Raw genomic sequence first — 19,788 nt, 5'->3', positions numbered from 1 at the left:
GATGGATGCTGAAGTATATATATTATGCAATAAAGATAAATTTTCGTTTTTGTTGTTGGAAGTTAGACTAAACTTACTTTAATTACTTGCTAACAATAGTAATCAACAATTATAGAAAGTGAATGAACCAAACAGATGAAAAGCAAAAACAATAGAGAAAACATAGCGATCTATATATTGTGGGGAAACCCAAGCAATAGGAAAAAAAAAGTTCACCAAACAAGCTGAAAGATAATATTTTCCTTGATCAATCAAGATTTACATCCTAAGTATATATACTCTAGGTTAACAAGGTAACCATATCCTCTGAATAAGGAAGGTTAACAAACTAGCTTAATTACAGGAGAAATACATGCTAGCTATATTTACATATGAATAATGAAAATACAATGAGATATTTTCATATATTCTAACACACCCCCGCAGTCGAAACGGGAGGAGGACGGACGTTGAGACTGTCCCGAAAATCATCAAATAGTATCAATGGAAGACCCTTAGTGAAAATATCAGCAATCTGGTGTCGGGATGGCACATGTAAAACCCGAACCTCACCGCGGGCTACCTTTTCACGAACAAAGTGAATGTCCATCTCAACATGTTTGGTTCGTTGATGATGAACCGGATTCCCAGATAAATAGATGGCACTCACATTGTCACAATATACTAACATGGCCTTCGTAAGAGGGCAATGAAGCTCAAGTAAAAGATTGCGTAACCAACACGATTCCGAAACCACGTTAGCAACTCCCCTGTATTCCGATTCCGCACTGGAACGAGACAATGTGGCCTGACGTTTTGAGGACCAGGAGAGTAAGTTGTCACCCAGAAACACACAGTAACCAGACGTGGAGCGTCTAGTGTCAGGACATCCACCCCAATCAGCATCAGTATATGAAATAAGTGTAGACACAGTGGAGGGATATAAAGGAAGACCATGATGAAGAGTGCCCTTAACATAGCGAACAATACGCTTAAGGGCAAGCATGTGAGCCTCCATAGGCTGATGCATAAAGAGACAAACCTGCTGAACAGCATAGCAAATATCGGGCCTAGTAAACGTGAGATACTGAAGAGCCCCCGCAAGACTCCTATATAATGATGGATCGGAGCAGGGAGTGTCGGACTGGGCGCTAAGTTTAGATTTAGTGTCGACGGGTGTAGCTGAGGATTTACATGCAGACATACCAGCCCGTTCAATAATTTCTTCAGCATACTTACGTTGAGATAAGAATAAACCACCTGCATGACGTGTCACAGCAATACCCAAAAAATAATGCAATGGCCCCAAGTCTTTCATAGCAAACTCAGTCCCAAGGCGGGAGATGATAGACTGGCGAAACAGGTCAGAGGAGGCAGTGAGAATAATATCATCAACATAGAGAAGAAGATAAGCAGTATCGTTACCCTGACGATAGATAAACAAAGAATGATCAGACCTGCTGTTATGAAATCCAAGATTAGTAACATAGTCTGCAAATCTGCGGTACCAGGCACGAGGAGCTTGTTTAAGTCCATAAAGAGACTTCTTCAACAAGCAAACATGATTCGGGAATTGAGAATCCCGATAACCCACTGGCTGATGCATATAAACTGTCTCTTTTAATTCACCATGAAGAAACGCATTCTTAACATCAAGCTGATGAAGAGACCATCCCTTAGACAAGGCCAGGCTAAGGACAGTGCGAATAGTAGCGGGTTTGACCACTGGACTGAACGTTTCACCACAATCAATACCAACCTGCTGTGTTTTTCCATCACCTACAAGACGGGCTTTATGCCTCTCAAAAGTACCATCAGATTTTTCTTTATGAGCAAAAATCCACATAGAACGAATAACATTAGCATCATGGGGACGGGGTACCAATTCCCAAGTCTTATTTTTAATAAGAGCATCAAATTCATCATCCATAGCCAATTTCCAATTAGGATCACGAAGAGCCGACACAGGATTACGAGGAAGGGGAGAGCGTGAGACATTAGTAAGAAGAGAAAGGATTTTCTTGGGCTTACAAATGCCATTTTGGGCGCGCGTAACAGGTCGGGGGGGGGGGCGTGAGATGGGATTGGCTGGATAGGAGATGATGATGGGGAAATAAGAGGTGGGCCAGACTCGCTGGGCCCGCTAATGTTGGAGGGAGAATTGAGGTGAGGCGCGGGGCTGGGCGAAAAATGTGGGCTGGGAGCATTTTGTGGCGAGCTGTGAGGAGATGTAGTCTGTGGAGCTGGGCCAAGAGGAGAGGTAGGCGGCTCAGGGGAAGAAGTTTGTGGGCTGGGCTGATATGGTAAGGAGAGGAGACCCAAGGGAGCAGAATGCCCCAAGAAATCATAAGTCCCTGCCGTGGGCTTATGAAGAGAAGAAAATGGGAAATGATTTTCGACAAAGGTAACATGTCGACAAATTATAATTTTCCGAGATGAAGGGTCATAGCATTTATACCCACGGTTATTTTGTGGATAGCCCAAAAACACACAAGGAGTGGAACGGGGTTGGAGTTTGTGAATAGTGGTGGAAGCAAAGAGAGGAAAACACAAGCACCCAAAAACCCGTAAATGAGAATAGGACGGATCTGTTTGGAAAAGAGTCCGAAGAGGAGAATGATAGTGGAGATTCTTGTGAGGAAGAATATTAAGGAGGTAGGTAGCCATTTGGAGAGCATGATGCCAAAAAGTAGATGGAATAGATGCATGGTGTAGAAGAGTTCGAACAACATTATTAATGGTCCGAATTTGACGCTCAGCTTTACCATTTTGAGAAGAAGTATAGGGGCATGAGAAACGAAAATTTAATCCATTTGTTTTACAGAATTGCCAAAAAGGAGCATTATCAAATTCCCGGCCATTGTCACATTGGATATTTTTAATGTCCCTCTCAAATTGTGTTTTAACATATGCACGAAATTGGAGAAAAGTGGTATAGACATGAGACTTTTTAGCTAGAGGAAAAGTCCAAACAAATTTCGAGTAGTCATCCAACACAACAAGATAATATCTATGACCCTGGGAACTGAGTACAGGAGAAGTCCACAAATCACAATGAACAATATCAAATGGCATCATAGTAGAAGAAACAGAATTAGCAAATGGCAATTTTACTTGTTTACCCAGGGGACAAGAGTAACAAACTGTAGAAGTACAATGTTTATTACACTCAATAAAATTATTCTTCCTAAGAGAATCTAGAATAGAAGCACCCGGATGACCCAAACGATCATGCCAAAGAGATGGTGCAAGAGCGGCAAAGGTAGACTGGACTGGTGAGGTGATAGAAGTAATAGGATAAAGGGCCCCCTGACTCTCACATCTCATGAGTGGTCTCCCCGTCCGAAAATCCTTCACAGAAAAACCACAAGGATCAAATTCAACAGTGACATTATTATCAGTAGTGAACTTTCTAACAGAAATGAGATTTTTAATCAAGTGAGGTGCATGAAGAACATTTTTGAGAGCTAAAGGAGGGTTACAAGTTCACCAAACAAGCATCTTTAATTAATGAATAAAATGCTAAAATGCAGGATGATTACAAGTAGGAAAATTGAATTTTAATGTATACAGATAACAGCCCCACCTTTCCGAAAATAACGAATAATCCTACCCTTGTTGGCCATCTTCCATTAATAGACCTTTTCACCTATCACCTGCAAAACAGGTCACATTTCTCTCCGATTCCTTTTTAATCTTACATTTATGAGTGTGTTATGAGAATTTAACAAAGAAAAAGGAAACAAGTCTAATAACCACGGAACACTACATCACAATACCACCATCACCACCACCACCACCAGACCAACCCACAACCCACGACAACCAACCACCGAGACCTACACCAACCAGAATTATGGACAACCACCTAGCTTGGGTCATGCCACCATGATCCATGAACTACAACCTGAAGTACACGAACAACTTCCCGAATCGCTAAATCCATCAAGGAACACATCCTCAGACACGAAAACAACCACCCAAATCACCCACATAAACCCATAAACTGTTAGAAAAACTTCAAAGAAATCAAGGGTCACAGGATGAACAATCTTCTAGGTGTGATGATGCACTTCCCCAAAAGTAATATTCCGACTCTATATATATAACACCGGTTTCACAGAACGAATACAAAGAAGAAAACAATAGGGGTCACGCTAACTATGAACACTATCAATTGGAAATGAGTTTGTTAGATATTTGAAATGATGAAAATTTTGATTTTTATCTTGAGAGATTTGTGTGCAATTATGTTAGAGAGAGTTTTTTCAACATTTTTTCCATCATATGAGTATTCCATATATATAAAAATGCTACGTTATTTCAGAAAACTTGTTGTGACTCTAATTCAATGTTATTTTGATGATGATAAACACTTTGTGCTATAACATGTATGTATGTAACAGTGATCTAAGAAAGCTATCAATGAAGACTTTGAAAAAATAAATATAAGATTGAAGACTTTGAAGAAATAAACATTCAAGATTAGGGATGGCAAATGGGCGGGGCGGATGCGGATACCCCTAAATCCACACCCACCTCCACCTAAATTTTCCATACCCACCACCTACCCGCCAACCATGACGGGTACAAGTTTCCATATCCACCTCAGCCCACGTGGGTATAAGGTTATACCCACACCCGCTCCACCACCCAAGTGGATATCCATTACCCACTTATACCCGCCCATCACCTAGGTGGATTTTCCACCCGCCCACCTGATTTATTTTCTATATATAATCTATTATATAAATTAGTTATTACAAACATCCATTTCAAAGAAAACAAAATACACATTCTTAGTATTCATATTTCTTAATTATTTTTTACAATTTTTTAGATTTATGAACATAATTCTTTATTTTATAAAGGGTAAATTAGTAAATATTATACGAGGCGGATGGATATGGGGCGGGGCGGGCGGATATTGGGCGGGGCGGGTGGATTTGGGGCGGATGTGACCTCATATCCACCACCTACCCACCACCCATGGCGGATTTGACTTTTCGTATCCATACCCACCCACTACCCACCAAAGTCATATCCATACCCGCCCCAACTGGGGCGGATGCGGTGCGAAACCCGCCAAATTATACCCACCTGCCATCCCTATTCAAGATTTTGTTACATGTTTAGTTACTACGAAAATGTAATACATTAGAACTTTGTGATATATTGTGTTCCAAGTATAGAAATATGAATTTAGGATGATTATTATTTTCTTAGAGTTAAGGAAATAAATAATCATGTTAATTTTCTATGTCTATCTTAAAAGGAAATTGTAATTCGAAATTTAGGATTTTCAAAGAAAACAGTTCTGATAAAATTTTGGAAAAAAACCGATTTATAAAAGGATTTTATGAAAACCGAATTTAAATAGTTTTCGAAAAAACGGATTTAATAAAAAACCAAGTTTAAATAGTTTTTATAAAAATAGGATTATAATAAACTGTTTTGATAAAAAGGATTTCGAAATAAATGAGGAATATGAGATAAAAAGGAAATCAAATTGGTTATAAAGATTATGGATAAACATTGATTTAAAGAAAACTTATCTTTTTAGAAATAAGGATAAAGATGAAAAGGATAAAGTTTGTTTTCTAAAAAGAAAAGGTTTTATACCTTAATATTAGGAGTAAAAGATAATAAATCTCTTCATAAGAAGGATTTTCAGTTAGTTCATAAGGTATATAAGGGTTTAATATTTGGTTTTACAACTCACGTTTTCAGAGAGAACAGATCGGAGATATTAAGAGCTGAATACAGTTTCCTAAGGCACCGAGTATAGCACTGTTCTAGTCAGATTAGATAACAATTCGAAGTTTGTAATTGTCCTCTATTTGCTTGAATAAGAAGCACGCTTTTGAGGAATCATTCTTTCTGTAATTTCAATATTATAGAGAGTGACAACACTTAGAGTTAAGTGTTGGGGAGCACTACTAGGGTTAGTAGTGGGGGGAGTCTAATTGTATCAAGAGGTTGATATTTTAGGATTCAAAGAAATAAAAGAGTTTGGTTCGTGTGGACGTAGATCTCAGAGGTGAGATTGAACGTAACCACATTATATCTTGTGTTTGAGTGTTTATTTCACATAGTTTTAGTTTTAGTTTTCGCAAAAAAAAAACTCAAATCAGGGATTTACGAGTGTTTAATATAGTGCCTAGCACAGTGCCATAACCGAGGTTTTGCGAAAATGGATTAGATTTCATCACTTAATTCAATCCCCTCCCCCCTTCTTGAGTGTCACCCTGTGTTCCAATAAAACCGAAATAAAACCTCGAATAACCATCAGAAAAATCGCAAAATAGCTTGAGTAAAACATGCCCAGACAAGCATGTCGCGAGGTGCGACATACTTCGCAAGTCGCGGGTCGCGAGGTGCGACATACTTCACAAGTCGCGGGTTGCAAGGTGTGTCATTGATCGCACTGTACGATTAGTTCCTGACATTTCAACACACATATCATTAGTAGAAAAAGGACGATTTGCGTCGCCCCATTTGCGTCGCATGAAAGGCAAAACGACGCAAAAACATAATTTGCGCCGCATGCTATTAAAAGTGTGATGCAAAACATCCTTGCATATATAAGCCCCAGATAGGAGCTATATGCGTCGTACCCTATGGGTGTGCGACACATATAGCTCATGTGTGTCGGACACTGAAGCCCATCTGACGCACATCGTTGCATCTAGGTGACAAAATTTAAAGCCATATCTGCGTCGCACTTTACTAAAGTGCTTTGCAAAAGGCTAATCTGCGTCGGACCCCTTGGCCCATCTGACGCAGATCAACACAAAAACCCCTTGCGACTCTTAAATTATTCTCATCTTTCTTAGGGGGTGACTCTCACCCTCAAACCCTAAAAAACTCGAGCCTCCAACTCTCTCCCTCTCGCGTCTCTCTCTCTTACCCTCAAACTCTCTCCCTTTCTCTCTCTCTCTCTCTCTCTCCCTCTCTCTCTCTCTCCCTCTCTCTCTCTCTCACCCTCAAACTCTCTCTATCTCCGGCGAACAACGAACAAACAACAATTGCGAACTGATTTTATCGGCGACTTCGTCTCCGGCGTACAATCGACGAAACCTCTATCTCTGGCAACTTCGTCTCGTATATGGATGAAACTCTTTCTCTCTCCGGCGACTTCGAGTTTGATATGAACGAACACTCTTTCTCTCTCACTTTGACAGGTTCGTTTTTTTTTTCAATTTTTCAAACTAATTTTATAATTTCGTAGTCTACAATTTTCTGTTTTCAAATCTATAATTTCGTTTTTTCATTTTTCATTGTTTAGATCTAATTTACTGTTTTAATTTTCTGTCTTCGAGTTTTATGCATCTGAAAATTATGTTCTTCTATTTTTTTACTTTTTATATCTGATTTTTTATTGACTTTTTTTTCTTATTTTCATTTGCAGATCTGTTTTTGGTTTTTCTAGAAGTCTTCTTCGTCGAAAATTGAATGAAATTGAAGTTAGGTGCTTTTTGTTTCGACTTCGCAAATGTCTCTCTCCTCTAGATCTTCCTGGTTTCGCTTCTTCCATAATCAGTTTCGTTGTTGTTTTAATTTTAGGAATTTTGTTGGTATATTGTTTTGTGTTCGAGTTGTAAATTATGGAATTATGGAATTTTGGTGGTTTATTGTTTTGTGTTCGAGTTGTAAATTATGAAATTATGGAATTTTGTTGGTTTATTCTTTTGTGTTCAATTCACTTCTTCTACTGTTTGAGAATCGTTTTTGTTTTTCCTCGAATGCAGTATAGCCTAGTTCATAAAATTATTATTTTTTATTTAAATAGCAATTTGCGTCGCACGTAGCCCATGGTGTGATGCAAATAACTCATCTGCGTCGCACCCTAGGCAATGTGCGACGCACATTACCCTCTGAAGCTTTGTGTTGAGCTGGTATAGCCATCTGCGTCGTACCTATGCAACGTGCGATGCAAATAGATGAAGATCTGCGTCGTTTCTGCATTCGACGCAGATCATTGATAGGTCATCTGCGTCGAGACCTGGACCGTCGGACCCAAGTCCGATGCAAATAAGGGTCCGGGTCCGACGCTAATCAACCTTTTCCCACTAGTGTACGTTCAAAGTAGTGTCAAGGCTTGTGAGGTGCGAGCGGTGGTTTGATCGAGATGCGAGCGTTGCCTCTCGAAACTCTTTGTTCTAAGTTCATCAAACCTTGGCGAAATGAACCATGAGTCACACATCGCATATTATTACATACATTGTTTGAATTACAACGCCATAATCAAGTAATTCAAATCAAATATCATTAACTAAACCTTACTCTATAATCTAAATCTCCAACAATCCTCCCCCATTGATCGCCACTTGAATAAGAAGCAATTAATGGCTGGATCCCAACAAGCCAATAAAGCAATAGAGAGAGCTCCATCAAAAGGAATAGTTTCATAAGAAGCTAACCTCAAGCATGGGAGTATCTTGTTCTTGGCCCATTTGTCATGAAAAGGTTGCATGCGCAAAAACCATGCCCTTGCATCTACTCCTGAAATCCATCCCTTAAATGGTTTATTGGATAAGGGCCAGTAAAAACGGATGCTTGACCTTGAAGTGAAAGGAAGAGTCCTAGGTTTGCCATCTTCTAATACAATGTAATCTAAAAATTGGTAGCACTGCTCCAGAATATGCTGATGACGTTGTTTCCTTAGACCAAATGAAAATCCAGGTCCAATGGCAGCTATTCTCTCCTCTAAGGGCTTATCGGTAGTTTCTGAATGTTTCTTCAAATACCGGAACATTTGGGATCTGTAATGGATGAGATTCACCTTTATGGCGGTGCACAATTGGCGAGCAGCTGTGGAGTGCATGGAAAAAGCCTTTGCGGCCAGTGCCTTGCTAATTTCATCTTCGTGGTGAGTCTTTGCTCCCTCAAACATGGTAAATATTAAAATTTTAATTGTTGTATGTAAGTTTGTGAAAATTAAATTGGTCTGAAAAGATTTCGAGTTTTCTTAAAATCCTGAAAAAGGATATTAATGAAGAAAACAACTAAAAGTATAGCACGTGCGAAAAACGTGTTCTCTTAATAATGGGTCATCTTTTTCATGGATCATTTCAACGCCAAACCTTAAGAATTGGAATAGACGGTCATATTGAAGTCCATATTGAATTAATAACTGACTAGGTGGCCCAAACCTTTAAGCATGTAGTTAAGGCCCATGTTTTAATCAAAGGGGCGTAATTTTAAAGTTATCAGGTTTTCAGGAGATTGCACTTTTCTTATAAAAAGGGAATGATGTAATGACGCAAATCATAACCTATCTCCTGATTATTGAATTCTAATCCCCTCATCTCCTAGACTTTCTCTCTCTCTCTCTCTCTCTCTCTCACAAATTTCCATATGGCTTCCCAATCATCCTCCTCCGCTTCTGAATTTTCCTCCTCACAGGAGGTTAATTCCCCTTAAATCAACCAACCCTGGCCACAAGAGCCAGCCCCTCTCCCTCCTCAAATAATCTTTATTGAGGAGTCATAGGAGGAGGAAGAAGAAGAAGACTCTTCCTCTGAAGATGAAAGGGGCAACCCTTTTACATCAGAGGAAGACGTCTCTAGAGACGCCTCTGAAGATTCTTCACCTTCTTCACCAGAGAACTTTGCTAGGGATGAGGGTGATGATGAAGAGGAAGAGGAGGAAGAGGAAGTTCCCCCTCCTACCCACCGATGGAAGGAGGAAGAAGATGATGATGAGCTTCCTGCAAAAAGGAGGAGAGTTTGTGGCAGTGGCAGCAACCCCGACGTGGACTATGGCAACAACGACTCTGACGCAGATTTTGATGCCTACAAGCAGTCATCGGTAAAAAATTAAGTACAGGCCTAAACTTAGAAATCTAGTTCTAAGTTTATAATTGAAGATTCTAAAAATCTTCAATCTAGGTTGTACTTTTATTTTAAATTTTATGAAATATAAAAAATATTTTGCATATCTCTTGCGTCTTTATGGTAATTTCGGTATTTTTGCTTACACTATTCAAATATTCATCTATTTTATGCAATTTATTGTTTGTCTAATCAAATAACTAAATTCTAAAAAATAAATAAGATGAATAGTTTACAAAATAGTCATATCAAATAATGTATGACAAAAATTTAATTCCCATAAAAAAAAAAGACTCTTGGGAAACTAAAACTGAAATTGGTTTGAATTTGGAACATGATTACTTCTAAAAAGTAATGATGAGGGTTCCACTTGGAACTGTCATTAATATCACCGGATTAATTCTTAAACGTACAGATACAAGTTAAGAGTTAAGGGATATTTAGTGGCAGATCCATGTTTATCCACTTTACCCACTAAGGACAAAGATAGGGGATAAAAATAAACGGAATCAAGATAACTTGACTACTTAATTAGATATATTTGTAAAATAAAACGTGACACCTAGTCATCCCTTATAAATGGGAATGATTGTTTCACTCATGTAGTGTAAATAGATCTTTAGTAGTTAAGATCAATTCATCTTTTGGATCTTTATCTTCTTACTAAAATTCTTCATTCTAAAAGACAATGGCTAATCATCAAGTTAATGCTATCCCTAACTTTACTGGAGAATGTTGGAGGCATAGATTTAACATGGACATTGTCAAGGAAGATTGGGAAGAGTTTAAGGACGTTGAAACCAAAAAATGGCAAGTTAAGATTCTCAAATATTTCGGGGAGGATCCAAAGATCCAACCAAAAGATTTGGAGGAAAAAGAGTCTAGCGCCAAAAAAATAGAAAGTGACATAGACTTTATAGCAACTAATCATTGTCCCCTATTGGGAAAAAAATGATTTGCTCGACTTCATAATGGTATGCAAGGCTTGGGGAACAAACATTATTAAACAGTTTTTTCCCTTAGATTTGATCTATAAATACCATAGATCAATTATCTGTGAGAGCGTCCTAGGTGTTTTCATAAGGAAATACTGAGTGGTCCAGTTGGAGAACCACATCAGCTTTAGAAGGTTGATCCAATACAAATGCACTTGTCGCTTATGGCAAGAGCATATAAGGGACACTAGTTTCCCTATGCCCTTGAATGATGAATATTCAGATGACGATGATCCAGATGTGGGAAAGGATGAAGAACCACAAATTGTCATCAGTTTTGCCCATCTTAGGGCAAGTTAGAATATTATGAAGTGTTGAACACTAGTTCATCTAATATATTAGGTTTATTTTATCAACAATTATTTGCTCGTAGTTTTCTTAAAATACTATGTAATAGTTATTAATGGTCAATAAAATATGCTTTTATTCCATGATTAAACCTTACTATATTAAGATCAGTTTTTTCTTTATACGTACCAAATTACGTATGCGCATTCATAATACTCATGCATTAAACTTAAACGTTTAAAAAGTATGATAAATCGAAAAATTGAAATCTAGGCCCTAAGGTCTATAAATATGAAGTCATCATGAGGACTAATATCAAAATGGTCAAGTTCTCTTCTAAGGGGTCGTTTGGTTCACAGGGGGGAAAGGGTAAGGGTTTAAGAAACAGAAACAAGGAGAATGGAAAGGCAAACCCTTAGATTTACTATGTTGTTTGTTTAGGATAAAACCCTTATATCACCACCTCTCCACCTCCACACCTCCACCACCACCACCACACTTTTACTTCAAAATAAAATCAATTTGCTGCCACTCCCGCCGCCCCCGTTTTTCGGCGCCGCCTCCCCACCACCGTCCACTCTTTTTCAGCGGCGCCTCCCTCACCGCCTTCTTCTTCTCTTGGCGTTGCTTCCCCTTCTCCTTACTTCGGCGTTGTTGCCCCACCCCTTCTCTTTTTCGCTGTTAATTTTGGTTTAGGGTAGTGAGTGGGTTTTCGAGGATATGGGTTTTCGGGTTTGGTAGCAGTAGTAGTGGGTTTTCGGGAATGGGGGTGGGTTTTTGGGTGCGGTTGTGGTGTTTTCGGGAATGGGGGTGGGTTTTCGGGTGAGGTGGTGGGGTTTTCGGGAATGGGGGTGGGATTTCGGGTGCGGTGGTGGTGTTTCGAGAACGGGGTGGGTTTTCGGGTTTGAGGGTGGTGTTCGGGTGGTTGGCGTGGGGCTGGTGTCAGACGGTCGGCGGGAGCGTGGTTTTGGTGGTGAGGGTGGCGACGAGAGGTGGTGTCGGTGGCTGGGGGTAGTGGGTCGGTGGTTTAGTGGTTGGGGTGGTTATTCTAGTGGTTGGGGTGGTGGTCAATCATTGGTCAAAGTGACCATGGAGTAGAGGAGGGAAAGGGTAAGTGAAACCTTGGGGGGATGTGGGTAATGGAAGTAGAGGAGTTTGGGGAAAGGGAAGGGTAAAGGGAATGATTAAAATGTGCTAACAAACAACAAGTAAGGGAATCAAACTAGTTGATTCCCTTACCCTTTCCTAAAAACCCCAAACCAAACGCCCCCTAAATTTCTTGAAAAGTGATCCAAACACTTAATGGTTAATCCTAGGAGTTATTACTAAAATGACCATTATTGGAAAACCGGCTATTTAAAGAAGTTTGTGTTTGGAGATTTTATTCATTACTTCATCTCTACTTTACAAAATTAGAAAAGCTTTCTCAATTATCTTCCTCCCATTTTCATAAAAACTCAAAAAAGATGGATTTCAACCATCATGAAAATGAAATAGGCAATCTTGATGAAGATTGCTTCAATCATCATCAAGCTTTAGATATTGTCCAAGAAGACAAGGAAGTTTTTAAAGCGACAAAAACCCAACAATAACGCTCACATGGCCAGGATTTTTGGAGATAATACAACCATAGAGCCAAAAGATTCAACATTGGCAGAATCTATCCAAATTAAAGTTGGCGCTAGCATGGACTTACTAGCCACTTTCATTTGGCCAATACTATTAGAGAGTTCACAAGATGAACTTCTCTTAGTCTGTAAGAAGTGGGGGAACGAGGTATCTAATACCTTCAACTTTCTGAGACCCCAGCCTCTTACTTGGGCCTACGCCAAGAGCTTGGTCCTAATATGCACCCAGACATCTGTCAAGGTTATAAGGATGGAGCCAGAGCAAGATGAATCTGAGGGTATAGTGGTATATTTCAAGTGCATATGCCAACTATGGGAACTCTGGGTCTCGAAAGCTTTCTTCCTTTGGATGTATCTCGCCCTCTTGAACAGAAGATATGCCTGGGATCATACTTGCCACGGGATGATCTTCAGGGCAAAATTTAACTATGTACTTGGAGATGGCTATTATTTTGCCGTTATAAGGTATGCGGCAGGATATGACATCAAAGATGAAGACTACCACGCCATGGTAGGACTTGTTTGCTGGGACCATCTTCCATAAGATTCCCATTAGGGCTTTTGCTTTTAATTAAAATTGTAATATTTATCTACAAATAGATAAATACTAGTTTTTATGAGAATTGCTTCTAAAAGCATTTTCCTAAATATAATGCGAAACACTAATTATTAATAAAATAATTATGTTTTATGGCATTTAAAAATTACCATGTGTCATTTGATGCTTATTTTTCTCTATTTTTTTAAGCGGTTAGAAATAAGTGGTTAAGAATTCAGATCTATATATAAATATGTAGAAGGAAACAACATATGTGAATGTGGAACAACATATTTAGGTCAGTAATGGATTTTCGACTATCAATGTTTCATCCAAAATCTCCAACATATAAACCTTATCCCTATAAGTGTCGTCTAAATCATCATAAAGTAGTGGATATTCTGTCCGATGATAAGAACAAATTCACAAGAGAAGAGTCTATCAAATGGAATACTACAATTGATAAGTATTTTAGCAAGCATCCTATAATACAAAAGGATCCAAGATACGTAAATAAATCTAAGGCCTTTCAATAGGGTCGGATTTAGACTTGATGCAAGCATGGATATTTCCAAAACTTGACCTACAAGATCAGGTTACTTCCTTATTGGTATGTAAATCTTGGGGAAAAGTTAATCATGGAAGAAGCATGGTAACCAGACATGCCTTGGAGATATCTAAAAAGGCTCTTTGTTAAAGGCAACAGAAAGAGCATAAAAATCTCGCGAATGGCGCACGGATCATCTTTAAGAGATATAGTACAATACACATGTACATGCCAAGTATGGCATAATCTTATGGTCCAAGGTTTAAACCCCTCTTGGATGTTGCGAAATCATCCTTTAGGACCACATCTTAAACAAACTTTTCTAATGGATTTCACAATGGCTAGAAGAAAGAAGGAAGGAATGCATGATAGATTATTCTTCTCTACTAAATTCAGCCACCCTAAGGAGAAATTTGCTGATCGTCTTAGAATTACGGAGGAAGCGACTTTCAGAATGCTTCTAAAACAAATTGGTTATGGCTATTAAGTATACTTCTCTGCTAAATAATTTGTGGGTTCTGAGCACATCACCTCATAAATCATCGGTCATTACTACCATTTTTACATCACAGCTAGCATTTATTATGACTCATTGAATCAAGCCCTAAAGGATGTAATGATCATGTAAATGAAGGCCCAGTTATGTCAAGAAGCCTACAAGAAATAGTCAACAGACAATGATCCATGAAAGAGAAGCCTAATCATTAGCAATAATCAAGAGATAACGGTTGAAAGTCAAGCAACGCTAAAGATGATGACGTGGCCGGAAGTTAATCTGATTACAAAGGCATGCAAGAACGTAGGTAATGGAACGTGACTTTCATGGCGCCAGAAAATGGCAGTTGTGATTTGAATCATAAATGATTCCAATCACTTCCCTCCAAGGAGTAAGGAAGTTATACATGTCTTCGGAGTATAAATACAAGAAGAAACATCAAAGAACAACAACAAACACATACACAACAAACGTGCAATTTACTTTCCTCTAGCGTAGCTTTACCTAGATTAGCCAACCCCCTTCTGGGGTTATAGTTAGCCCCTAGCTTAGAATTAGAGCATGTATTGAGTTACCAAGTTTGTTTAATCTCCAATTCAAGTCGAAATCCATGGAGCTATTCATCTTCATGTTTGTCCTTTAATTGTCCAGCCTGGTCTATCTCTATGTGTGTTATAGAATCATCCTAGAAGTTTGTGATGTAAGTGGGAACATTCAACTTTAATTAATAGATTAATTATTGTATTGATCATCTTATTTAATACACGTCGCCTGAATTTATTGGACGTTATGGTTTAATTACATTAGGCTATAAAAAAGTACATTAGCAAGATTTTATCAAATTAAAACCGGTAACCCCCAGGGACTAAGACTCCTGTGACGTTCAGTATCTAACTATTAGGTGTGCATTGACTTGTTTGCAAAGTGTAACACCCCCGCCAACCCGAACCCTTCTTCATTTGGTAAAACTCGAGATTTGGGGGGGGGGGATATAAAATCCAACGGGGTTCGACCCGATGGGTGGCGCTACCGCCGCACTTATCCCCTTGGAAATAAATGCAAGGCTAAGTTAAAATCAAACTGAACTCATATTAATTAATCCTTACAAGCAAATGAATTAAATAAGTGTTTCAGAGTTCCAGCGGAAGCTAATCATATGCTAAGTGGATGACAACTCTAAATGATCACCCTTTTGTTCCCCCGATCGATCACCCACCTGCACAAATACATTAAAAGGAGACAAGAGAGACAAGCTCCCAAAAGTCAGAAAAACTAAGTAATTCCAACTCCATCCCGTAAAATACTTAAGTTGAAAATACTATATAAAGTAGTACGTTAATAGTTTTGGAAGACACACACACACACACACACACACGCGCGCGCGCACACACACACGCACACGCACACGCACACACGCGCACACGCACACACGCGCACACACACACACACACACACACACACATATATATATATATATATATATATATATATATATATATATATATATATATATATATATATATATATATATATATATATATATATATTATCATATCATATCATATAATATAATATCATATCATATTATATCATATCATTCAATTAATCCAGTTATTCAAGGAGAGGAAAGAGAATGCCAGTAAGCCGGGGTCAATCCCCTGTAACCACTTACTTCAACATTGTAGGCCGGGGTCAATCCCCCGTAACCACCGACGGATATCACAATGGTCATAATAACATAGTCCCTAGTGTGCACACCCCTTCTACTTGGATCACAACAAGATAGAAGGAAGACAGTAACTAAATAATCAGCATAGTAACCAGAGAACCTGTAGGGGCCGATGAACCACTCACACAGGGCAGCCTGTTCATCATTTCCCTCCAATATTTCATTTTACGTGATTAACATCTTTTAATTCACGTCATCACATAAACCACGTACACATTTACGTCATCTAGTTCAATCCAGTGTGAACATATTCAATCCATCATAAACACAATCCATTCATTGCGATTTCAATAATTCATTTCATAAACAAAACCATCACTTGAGTTCATTTATCACTTCAGATTCATAATCATCTCATTATCACAAGTTTTTACTAATTCCAACTTTCATAAAATCTCAATATTAATAATAATAATAATAACATTCATGATAATCATAATGATATAAAGTAGTAATAATAATAATAATCATAATAATAATAATAATAATAATGATAATAATGATAATAATAATAATAATATATACTAATAATAATCACAACATTACTAAATAACATTAACCGATTTTAATAATGTTATAATAAACATATTTGTCATGTCGTATATCGTCTAAGGTCATGATTCGTAATCGAAATCCATAGTCGTTATCCATTTTGTCATTCGTATTTATAATCCGCATTAAATCGATAATTCATAACTATAGCCCATACTTATAAATTTTATAAGCATGCACATAATCACGTAGTCAATTCATTTTACGCCAACGGGATCTATGTTTAGATGGACATCGGAGATTACCTCGTGACACGTGCCCAAATTTAAGTTTGTGAACGTATTAGCGCTTTTGATGTTCCTCGCCTACGAAATCGGAGTCTATAATAAATGTTAACGAGATCTAAATTAGTTTTCTAAATAACCTCTTTTTGTATACGTATATAAAATAAACGATCTAAATCATCCAAATAACTTAAAGAAATTCTTAATGATCTTTAAGAGAGTTTATATATCAAAGTAAATTATTTATGAAATCCTTTTAAGTAGTCACAAATTATTTCAACTTAATTTTCATCATCTTTGACAACTATTTTAAACATTAAAAAACTAACTTTATTGTACTCCTTATTTTATTTTAGAAAATTAAGAAACATTATCAAGTTATAAAAGATTAAAGTGAAACTAAAATAATAAACATACTAACTTAGTAAGATAGACTAAGGCTATGTTCAGTTCACCTTATTTTTGCTTATTTCAGATCTAATCAGATCAGATCAGATCAGATCAGATCAGATCAGATCAGAAAATAAGTTCAGATCAGATCAGAATCAGAAAAAATAAGTTCAGATCAGAAATAAGTCAGATCAGATCAGATCAGATCAACAGATCAGATCAGATCAGTTCAGATCATTCATGCTTATATTTAAAAACTCATTATTATTAAATATCTTTCACTACATATTAATAAAATTATAATAATTGAATATTAATAAAGTACTCATTGAGACGAATCAAACAAGACCCCACATGACTATATTTTTTCTTATATATTGAGAAAAATCTAAAAGATTATCTCTAATTGTGAATAGTGTCAAGATTCTAAGTGAGAAAATAAAAAAAATACAAAGGGAGTATTATTATTTACTAGTACATTTGTTCAAAAAGAATTATTATTGTTGTTGTTGTTGTTACTTATTAATTATTAATATTGGTAATTATTATTAATCTTGTTGTTACCATTATAAATGTCATTGTTATTATTTATTAAGTTATTTTGTTGTTATTAAATAATAGAAAATTAAAAGCCACGTGTTAAGAACATAAGATTGACGCAAAAATAAGAAATATATAAAATATGATATCTCAAATTCATGACAACGAAACTACTAAGTTCGGATTACATTTCAAAATAAGCTAAGTGTGAGATACAAATTATAAATTTAGATTCGGTATACCTCTTCCTACCGAATTCCAAATCTCTCTAGCTATTTGAAGTTGCACGATATTTATTTATTTTTTGCTCAAGTCATAGTTGTTTGTATATCTTATTCTATTTTATATGGAAAAAAAAGAGTTGAGTTTGCCGACTTCTCAAGTGTGAAACTTTTTTTTAAGGGAAAGTGTGAAACATTGTATAAGTGCTCTTATAAAATAATGACTTGAGTTATATAATTATTTTTAGTAATAATAATAATTATGATTATAATTATTATTGTTGTTTATAATAATGATAATAATAATAATTATTATTCATAATAAAAGTTGTGTAAAAGTTGTAATAGAAATAAAATGATAATAATAGTAATACTATAAAGAAGATCTTATAATGTATTGCATAATAATGATTTACAAAGTAATAATATAATAGTAATAATATATTTTATATAAGATAAGATCTTGTAAATCACATCAGTTCAGATCAGATCAGATCAGATCAGATCAGAAAAAATAAGTTCAGATCAGATCAGATCAGAAAAAATAAGTTCAGATCAGAAAAAATAAGTTCAGATCAGATCAGATAAGTTCAGATCAGAAAATTTCAGGTGAATCAAACATAGCCTAATTTAGGAAAGTCAAAGGTTTTGGGTTTTAAAAAGTAAACAAATAAAACTCAATAAACAAAAAGAAAGGAGTTTTAAAATAAAACAATTCAGTTTCTCAAACTGAGAAACGTCGCAAGGGACAACGAAAAAGAAGGAAGGGAGAAACAGGAGAGCGAAGTTAGGGAGAGGTGAAGGAGAAAGGTGGTGCTGGTGTTTCGGGGGTTCGCCAACGAAGCTCAGGCGCCGCAAAAGAGGTCGGGTCAGGGGGTGAGTTGGCGCGAGCTGCAGGGGACGCAGCAGGGGTCGCAAGGGAGTCGCGAAAGGGAAGGAAGGACGGCGGTGTTGCGGTCGATTTTGGTGGTTCGATTATTTCCGGTAATGTGGTGGTTCGAAGGTAGGTTGGAGGTCAGGTGGTGCGCGGTGGTTTCTGGCGGATAAAAGAAAACAGGGGAATTGGTGTTTGATGGTTGAATTTCATTTTTAATTTTCAAAATCAAAAATCAGAAATTTAAGAAGAAGATAAAGGATTGAAGCAAACCTTTTGAGTTGTTTTGCTTGAGAAATTTGCTGAGAGTGAATCAGTATTTATAAGGGAGATTTCGGTCAGAAATCCAATGGTGGATGAGTGAGCTTTGCTTTTGAAAAAAAAACAATTGCCCCCAATTTGATTATTGCTGACAAAGGTGAGATTTCTGTGTTGCAAAAATATTGATTTGTGTGTGTGAATTGGACCAAGAAGAAGGGAGATGAAGGTGTTGCATTTTTCTTGGTTCTTGAGCTTTGAACCAGACGAAGGAGAAGGAGGGAGATGAAAATCTGAGAATTCAGTTTTCCTTTTCTTTTCTTTTTTTCCTTTTCTTTTTTTTTTGCTAAAAGACATATTGGTTTGGACTTGGTATTTGGGCGTTCAATTGCTAAAATGGATGGACATCATGAATGGACAATTAGTATAAGGATACCCATAACAAATGTAAAAAGTTTAATTAATTTAGAAATAATGAAATGCATAATAAAACAAGTAAATGATTTATTTTAAACTTTGTTAAATAAATCAAAACTAAATCGAATCATTATTTATAAACATAGTTATCAAATAAAATCGCATTATCATAAAATAAATTTTGAGTGAAAATAATCTTAAACCTTAATAAATAATAAAATAACTTCTGAAAATTCGGGGTATCACACAAAGTTATCAAACTGAATTTGCACCAAC

At 37.0% G+C, this 19,788-nt stretch overlaps 1 long non-coding RNA gene across 1 annotated transcript; it reads right to left on the bottom strand.

The window, feature by feature from the left end:
- Nucleotides 1-15,060: 15,060 nt before the first annotated feature.
- Nucleotides 15,061-19,788, bottom strand: LOC125493215 (uncharacterized). Its single transcript, XR_007269729.2, has 2 exons — nucleotides 19,111-19,788; nucleotides 15,061-15,523 (listed from the first exon to the last, which is right to left on the bottom strand). It is a non-coding gene; the product is annotated as an uncharacterized LOC125493215 (long non-coding RNA).

Source organism: Beta vulgaris, chromosome 9, assembly GCF_026745355.1.
Source record: "Beta vulgaris subsp. vulgaris cultivar EL10 chromosome 9, EL10.2, whole genome shotgun sequence".
In the NCBI taxonomy this organism is placed as follows: domain Eukaryota; kingdom Viridiplantae; phylum Streptophyta; class Magnoliopsida; order Caryophyllales; family Amaranthaceae; genus Beta; species Beta vulgaris.
Note: the sequence above shows the minus strand (reverse complement) of the source record. Positions and strands in the feature narration are given on the sequence as shown.